Here is an 8938-nt window from a genome sequence, read left to right on the forward strand (position 1 = left end):
CGATTACCTTTGACCTCAGTACATTTTATTCTCAGTAGTAATTCTTAGTGGGGCAACTGGGCACCTAGGGGTAGGATAACTGGGCACCTGGACAACTTGGCACTGGGTAAAGGTGGGCAGTTTTTTTTCCACCTTGGTCGGGCACCATTGACATCAGTACATTTTATTCTCAGTAACATTCTTCTTGTGTGCAGTGAGATTAAGTATTGGCCTAAATTGGACATCATATATCTCTGATTGCACACTGTATGTGTATGCCCAGGCAAACATATGAATGCAGACATTTTGTAAGTGCTCTTCAGATGTTAACTAAGGTTTAACTTTTTAAAGCATTTTGCACACCATTGTACACCAGGGGTTTTCAACTGATTATGAACCAGGGACCACGTACCACCCTGACTGAGAATCAACCTGGGGACCACCACCCTGACTGAGAATTAACCTGGGGGCCATTGTTGTGTTGGGAGGGGGGATATGGTCGTGGTGTGGGGAAAAGAAATTAACCTTCCATATTTAACTCATGTTGCTGTTCATTGTAACTTACTCTATGAGTAAGCAGACACCTGCGATTGATTATGGGCACATTTCCTTAATGGTGACTCAACCAGGCAATCCGGTTTCCCTTGAGATTCTAACTCACTTTTCTGTGGAAGTTCTTGACATCCGACTTCCCAGTAACTGACAACATCGACGCGTCATCATTTGTCACCAGATAATTTACTGCATTGTTTCTCAACTGGTCAATACAATAAATTCAAATACGAATCTTCACTTTCCTACATTACTAAATGCATGGTCAGGGTCCAGGGACCACATGCAACACCTTCACGGACCACCAGTGGTCCACGGACCACCTGTTGAAAACCCATGTTGTACACCATCACTTGTTTACCTTTATATATACTGAGATAAGATGAATAGCCCAATGTATTTTTTGTTTTATGACTCTGCCCTTTCCAAAGGACAGTTTGATCTCGTCAAACTGAAACTTCAAGTACCTGAATTGTTGCACTCCGCACTTCACAATGAAAGCAAAAGTCATAATTTGATTGGTCACGAAGGAATCCACCTGCAAGTCTGCAACACACCCACTGATGACATATGTGTGTACCATACAGTATTTATATGAAGCCTTATCCAACCCATCTCCCCACTTGAAGAACCTAAAAGGCTCCTGGGTCTCAACACTCCACGTCTCAGTCACAGTAGGTAAGACCTGGTGGTGAATTAAAATACTTACACTATACAGTAGATTGGTGTTTGGAGGGGTGCGGTGTACGAGGTGCTCAGATACTGTACGTTTGGGGGTATTCGAGAGCACATTTTCTTTATTTCATTCTAGTCTTCCTGTCATAAACACTGCAGTCAAATGAACAATGAACAATTGTGAATTATGTGTGGTTGTGTTTTATCGGTATATGATCGATGTACTTTACATGTCTATGTGTTGAATGGGGTTTGTACTGGTGGAATCATGTCAGACTTAGAGTTCTCAATCTCTGCCCGAACCCGGCCCGGCCCGACATTTTCGGGTAGGGCCGGGCCCAAAATGCACGATAATTAGTCGGGCCGGCCGAGCCTCGGGCTCTGTGATTTTCCGTGATTTATTTTTATTTTTTTTATATAATTGTATTATAACAAAAATAACAATTCTGTTGTTTGTGTAATGTATTTATTTAATATGAAGAGGGCTGAGCTGGTGAATGTTGGCGATTAACTTTTACAGTTTAGGCTATTATACTATGTGACTGAAGGAGGAGGAGGCGATGATCAGCAGCAGGCAGCAGCGCACCAAAGTGACAGAATAGAACGGTGGTTGTTGAACTTGCTACCGCTGGCTGGCCTCTGGTTTGCCAACCAAATGAGCTGCTTACTGCTCAGCATCAACTATATAACTTAAGTCAACTTGCCATATGCTTAAATGTTTTATAAGACCATCGATTTATCCGCAATAGCTCGTTTTGGAAACGTCGGGGCTTAACGAGACACTGCTGTCTCGTTGAACCCAGCTGGGTGAATAAGCTAAATTAGGCTACCTAATCAACGGTAAATGCTCCATATAACTATGAAAGCGCCTGCACGTAATATAGTTACATGATGACCAAGCAATGTTACAGTCACACTGTAGGCTACAGCTATTTGGTTTACAAATCGTATCGCAGCGCGCTGTAGCCTACAGCTATTTAATTTCCCCATCGTAGCGCAGCGCGCCTCGTTGTGTGCCCACTGCCCAAAATAAAAGATCTGCAAGCTGTCGACAGACTCGACACGCCATCGAGCGGCATGTTGATGGTTTGTATGTCTGTTCTTTTGGTTAGGCAACGCACATTACGCGTGGTATGTGGGTTTGAGAGGCAATGATTAATGTAAACTATACAGTAACCTAGTAGATTATAGCCAAGTTGACAATTGTCATAATATTGCCAGTAGCCTATTGGACATAATTAACTGCGTCACTTCAGATGATCGCTGCTACTTTGATTCAGAAGATGTTTACTCACCCCTGGAAATTGCTGGAAACCATTAGAATGTTGAAAATGGAACATTATCAGCCAATTAACGTGAGTTACATAAATCCTTTATTTCGGCGACTAGACTATTAGTGCGTTCTCTGACACGGTCGTCTCAATAATCCATGGCGCCGCGGCCATATAGTGGCATTTTTCTTTTTCCTTTTTTTCTCTTTTTTTCCACTCGGGCTTTTTCGGGTTTTCGGGCCTGACATTATGGTAATTGTTAGGGTCGGGCCGGGCCTCGGGCCGACCCAGTTAGGGTAGGGTAGGGCCGGGCCTTAATTTTCAGGCCCGATGAGAACTTGTCTATGTGTTGAATGGGGTTTGTACTGGTGGAATCATGTCTATGTGTTGAATGGGGTTTGTACTGGTGGAATCATGTCTATGTGTTGAATGGGGTTTGTACCAGTGTTGTTTTTGGCAGCAAATTTCTATTTTAGTTTTAGTCATAGTCTTTGGAATAGTGTTTATTTAGTTTTTGTCACATTTTTGTCACCCGGAATGTTTTAGTGTTAGTCTAGTTTTAGTCGACTAAATGTCATGAGATTTTAGTCGACTAAATCTACAGTTGATTTAGTCGACTAAAATGCATTTTGGCGGGCCTTGATGCCGTCGTAATGGCATATTTGATATTTCACGCTGCGACGCGTTGTGAGCTTGTAGATCTGCTATTTTCAGCATGCAACCAAGTGTTAAATGACTTACACTGGATCTCTTGTCCTTCCCTAACATTTTAGTCTACTTTTTATTTGTTGACGAAATTGTCAATATATTTCGTCTTAGTTTTAGTCATCATAGCTTAGTTTTCATTTAGTTTCCATTTTGTTTTCGTTAGTGAAAAAAGGTAGTCGACGAACATTTTTCGTCTTCGTTTTAGTCGACGAAAACAAAACAGGTTTGTACAGGTGGAATCATGTCTGGGAAGGTATTTATTTTTTATACTCTGTTGTACGATGGTGTCGCTTGCCAAAAAGAACACATCTACACTTGTATCAGGTGTTGCTTACAGCCACTCTGATCTAAACTGCCACGCTGATACTTAATTGTACCATATAAACCTTATCATTTACTTATAGTAACAACGGTAAAAGTAGGCTACTCATTTATGCGGAATGTCCCGTTTCACTTTTTATAATTTTTTATCCCACGATTTGTGATCCTGGGCTCTACACACCCTCCGCCAACCTAGTCCCCATATATGGGGGACATGGGGAGAGCAACGGACTTGAACTCATGCTTCCTTCATGCCTGAGTGTCCAAGTTGCTCCTTTACACCTGACAGGGGGGAGTTTCCCTGGTTGGACGTAGCGCGTGGAAGGAACACGTTATTCCAACCAGTTCCTTTCCCCTCCATCAGGTGCCCCGGCTGGCCAGGGGGAGGCAGTTTAGAGACCAGGATTACTGCATGTTTTTTGTGAGGGTACCTAGTAGGTACTACCTATAGGGGACACGGGGAGATCATGCAAACTCCACACAGAAAGGCCCTTTCGCCAACCCCGCCTCTGGTATGGGCACTGATGACGCGGAGGAGGAAACACGCCGCCAGCACCCACAGCCGGTTTAACAATTCTAATAGCCGTTTAAGTTTAAATAGGGCCGACGTGGTTTTGTAATAATAAAACTAAATCTATAAAATCTACTAAAGTTTTCAAATAATTGTAGTGGAGCAAAAGCACAACATTTCATGCCTCTGAGATGTAGTGGAGTAGAAGTATAAAGAATTGACAATTGCAAATAACGTAAAGTATACGTACAGTATGTAAATGTACTTAGTTACTAGTTAGTTTGGAACCTCTGATAATTTGTCATAATTACAGAGGTGATTTGTTATCTAATATCTCTAGTGAATCGGCCAGGTCTGTTGGACACATTTCTTTTTGTACAGTGCTTTGAAAATGTGTTGATCATTTAAAAAAATGTAAGTCCCAGTCTTAGCACTATAGACCTATAGTGATTCCACTACTAGACCTACCCCCTGCTAACAGTATAGGGCAGTGATTCCACTAGACCTACGTTTTCTCTCAAGACCCAAAAGATACATGTTGTGTTTCCATGGGACAAAAAAAATACATTATGAATTAACCACATAGGCCTAATTTAATTGTGGAACTAGTAAATCTATAAGCTCACAACACACCCTGATGTGACATGTTATGAGTTGGTAAGATCTGCTATTTTCACCATTATTTTTTTTTTTTTTAAATTGTGTGCAATATGTGTAATACAGTGGATGTGTATACATAAGTCTTTACTTGGAGAACTCATAACCCGAGTAGGAACCCAGGACGGCCAACAAGGAATTAACTTAACTATTTAAAATCATTCCTTGTTTCCTGTGTTCCTACATTAATTCCGGGGTGTGAGCGCAACATGGGTCTCCTGTGAAACGGCTTCACAGTTTTAATGGGCTCAATCGATCGCCTGGGATGTTTTTGTTTGTTTACTATGTATGTTGTTTGTATGTTTTTTTCTAAGATGATTTAATACACATGGTGGTGTTCATATAGGATGCATGCCATAGACGTGTCACGCAGGGTTCGAACATATCATTGTTTTTCTGTCCAAATTTGAAAAAAAAACAAAACTCAGCTTTTGTGGCAACCACGCTTGCAATGATATATATTTGATGTTCCCCTTTTAAAAGAAAGAATGAACACTGTCAGAGCCATTTGAGCCATCATGTTGTTTTGCTGATGTCACTGCAGGGCATTGTCAAACACACACGCACACACACACGCACACGCACACACACACACACACACACACACACACACACACACACACACACACACACACACACACACACACACACACACACACACACACACACACACAGTACTTGAATATATTATAAGGTGCTTCTTCAAAATGTGAGTTAGAATATTAAACTTTAGGATTCTATGAGATGTTTAAACATCCGTATCAAAGTCTAACAACATCAGGTTGGTTTCAGGCCAATGCAACATGATAACAGAGACAGTAGAGGTCAGCTGCTTTTACTGCTTGTAAATCAACATAGTTTAGATCAGGGTTGTCAAACTTATTTTGGGGCAAGGGCCACATTGCGCGAAAGGTGACTTAGGTGACATTCACACCAGAAAGCTTTACTGCGATTAAAACGAATCCTGCTGCGCATTGTCAGAAACTGCGCTTCGTTTGGCAGGTGTGAAGCCTCATTCGAATCCTAATGCGCAGCAAAGAACCGCATTCTACTTCGACCAAAAACGGGGGTTTCGCTTCGCTTCCAATCGCACTTGATTTCGAAACGGTGCAGGTGGGAATGCAATCCGCAGCATGCGGCCCACGGATCACCAGTTTGACACCTCTGGCTTAGACCATAGATATTCCTTCCTTCCATCCCACACACACACACACAGGGCTGGACTGGGACAAAAATTCGGCCCGGTCATTTTCGCGTGAATTTGGCCCAGACCGGCCCACCACAACCAGCGCGCAGATAGCAGAAACTCTACCACCCACTCCGTCGAGGCACACACACACAAACAAGCCCTAATACCACCACTTTTACAGAACAACATAAATTATACAAACAGTGCCGGTTCTAGGCGTTTAGTGGCCCTAAGCAACATAATATTATGTGGCCCCCCATTATGTGGCACTGCACCGCCGGGGGGGGGGTCCAGAAAAATCTGTAAATTTGCCATGAAAATGCTTCAATCTGGTGCACTTTGAGATCAAAATTAAGAGGTTAGATCAGGCCGCCAATTGATATTAACCTGCGGGCCGCATTAGGTGAAGGTGGGGGCCACATGTGGGGGCCCAGTGTGGAGGGATGGTATGACAGACTGACTGGTATAAACAGTGCCCCCAGTGGGGAGGGATGGTATGACAGACTGACTGGTATAAACAGTGCCCCCAGTGGGGAGGGATGGTATGACAGAGAGACTTGTATAAACAGCGTCCCCAGTGGGGAGGGATGGTATAAACAGCACCCCCAGTGTAGAGGGATGGTATAAACAGCGCCCCCAGTGGGGAGGGATGGTATGACAGACTGACTGGTATAAACAGCGCCCCCAGTGGGGAGGGATGGTATGACAGAGATACTGGTATAAACAGCGCCCCCAGTGGGGAGGGATGGTATGACAGAGAGACTGGTATAAACAGCGCCCCCAGTGGGGAGGGATGGTAAGACAGACTGACTGGTATAAACAGTGCCCCCAGTGGGGAGGGATGGTATGACAGACTGACTGGTATAAACAGTGCCCCCCCAGTGGGGAGGGATGGTATGACAGAGAGACTGGTATAAACAGCGTCCCCAGTGGGGAGGGATGGTATGACAGACTGACTGGTATAAACAGCGTCCCCAGTGGGGAGGGATGGTATGACAGACTGACTGGTATAAACAGCGTCCCCAGTGGGGAGGGATGGTATGACAGACTGACTGGTATAAACAGCGTCCCCAGTGGGGAGGGATGGTATAAACAGCACCCCCAGTGTAGAGGGATGGTATAATCAGCGCCCCCAGTGTAGAGGGATGGTATAAACAGCGCCCCCAGTGCAGAGGGATGGTATAAACATCCCTCAACTGTAGACTGGGGGCCACATGTGGCCCCCAGCCTACAGTTGATATTAACCTGCGGGCTGCATTAAGTGAAGGTGGGGGCCACATGTGGCCCTCAGGCCGCCAGTAGCCCATGTATGGGATAAGGGATACATAAAAAAATAAAAAAATAAATCTTCTCCCTGTGATGTGGCCCCCTCAGTGGTTGTGGCCCTAAGCGACCGCTTATACCGCTTATGCCTAGAACCGGCCCTGGATACAAACCAACAGACAACTACACAACCCTTTGTAGAGGGTTTATTTGTCACTCACTGATACAGGTACAGTGAAATTATCATGATAGTACTGGCAGAATGGCAGCACGCCCGGACCTTTCCTGGTCTTTTTTATTTTTAAAAAAAAATCATGGCGGCCCCCTACGGTCGCGGCCCACCGGGAAAATGCCCGGTATGACCTGTGGGCAGTCCAGTCCTGCACACACACACACACACACACACACACACACACACACACACACACACACACACACACACACACACACACACACACACACACACACATTCCTGTTCATTGTTAAGCAATTAACACTTTGTGTGCCCACACACCACTTTCAAAAAAAAAAACCCAGAGTGCCCACGTTTTACATTAATTTTTTTGACATGTTTTTTTTTTTAATGGCCGGTGGGCCGCATTGGGCGGCTCCGCGGGCCGCAAAATGCCCGCGGATCGCCAGTTTGACACCACTGGTTTAGATGCTAAAGTACCAACGTCTAAGGATGCTGTTGTTTTGTGTTTAGTCCTCGTTTCAAATCAATCATATTGTAGTGTAGTTACACGTATAGATGTGTGAGTGTTGAATAACTATATTTAAAAGATAACTATAATGAACACTGCATGGAATTATTTGGAATTATTTTCTTTAGATGCGTCTTCAACCTCTGATTTAGGAACTGTAGGAAATACAACTTTATTTGTATAGCACCTTCCATGCCATGAAATGCAGCTCAAAGTGTTTTACAGAGCAGAAAAAAGAAAAGAAAAGGCATAAAACAACATTACAATAATAGCAGTGAATAAGGCAATACAGCGAGGACATGAATAACAACAAGGGTTTTAAAAAGCTCAACTAAAAGCAAGAGTGTAGAAGTGTGTCTTGAGCTGTGCTTTAAAAAATGTTTAGGAACATCGAGCAGGCCAGCATAGGCCAGTCAATCTAATGTTTGACCCAAAATAAATTGCAATAGTAATCGTTCAAGGTTTTTTATGATCCTTAGGGTCATCCAAATATCATACAAAATAGAAAACTTTGTGGATCATGGTAAATCCAGGGGTACCATTACTTCTTTCTGTACTGCTAGCTGTTAGCATAAATCCCAGTTCCCAGTGCCACCGTCAGCGTCCACTTTATCAACCTTTATAAGGTAAAACGTTTCAAATGATCATTATGCTTTATGTAGAACAGTGCCCGTTGGGGGGGTGATCAGGTGTGATCAATTGGCTAATAAAGGGAGAGGTCACGCATCATTGTGATGTCAGAACATCATTGTGGCTTACTTGGAACGATGCAAGTTGGAAATTAATGACCCACCCAGTTATTACTTGCGCGAGCAGGTCGGCACAAGTACTGTTTTCGGCTGCGTATGCCGGTGACACCCTCGGCCAATCAGTGATTGTGAATTTTTGGTGGTCCCCTCTGCCAATCAGGGATTGTGTATTTTTGGTGGTGTCGCTGATCGGCCTATCCAATCAGGGATTTTATTACTTGCACAAGCAGAGCGTGCAAGTAATGTTTTTCGTCAGGCGCGTATGTCCCTTAGCAACATATGAGCATATGACGTGATGAAGATATGTACCAATGCCAGGGTATAATTGGTTATTGATGGTGACGTAACAATGACATATT

Source organism: Electrona antarctica (assembly GCF_951216825.1).
Source record: "Electrona antarctica genome assembly, chromosome: 9".
Taxonomy (NCBI): Eukaryota; Metazoa; Chordata; class Actinopteri; order Myctophiformes; family Myctophidae; genus Electrona; species Electrona antarctica.